Source organism: Nicrophorus vespilloides, unplaced genomic scaffold (genome assembly GCF_001412225.1).
Source record: "Nicrophorus vespilloides isolate i.1.1-1 unplaced genomic scaffold, Nicve_v1.0, whole genome shotgun sequence".
Lineage (NCBI taxonomy): Eukaryota > Metazoa > Arthropoda > Insecta > Coleoptera > Silphidae > Nicrophorus > Nicrophorus vespilloides.
Window position 1 is genome coordinate 1 of NW_017097406.1, and position 406 is coordinate 406.

Consider the following 406-nt stretch of genomic DNA (forward strand, 5'->3'; position numbering starts at 1 on the left):
ACTAAAAAAGTCGATGACAATAACCCAAATAAAAATTGATTTTAACGGCACTATGAAAATGTAAACAATAAAACTAACTTTTATTTTCTAAAGGGGAGGTCGAGAGTGTTGTGTCTCTTTAGTTTGTGGGGGGTGTCACTATTGTCTAGGAAGGATAACGCGAAACTGTTGGGGTGGTTTTTGGTAATGGGCACTGAATATGGAGATTTCACTCTTATCAGTGTTCATGTGGAGGTCGTTGTGTATCGTGTCATTCATCACGTACCAGGGGGCCTGCACCAGGGTTTGCAGACACTTGGACTGGAAGCGTTGCAGGATCTTTATGTTGGAATTGCTAGCTGTTCCCCAAAGCTGGATGCCGTACGTCCACACTGGCTTCAGCACTGTCTTGTATATTAATAGTTTA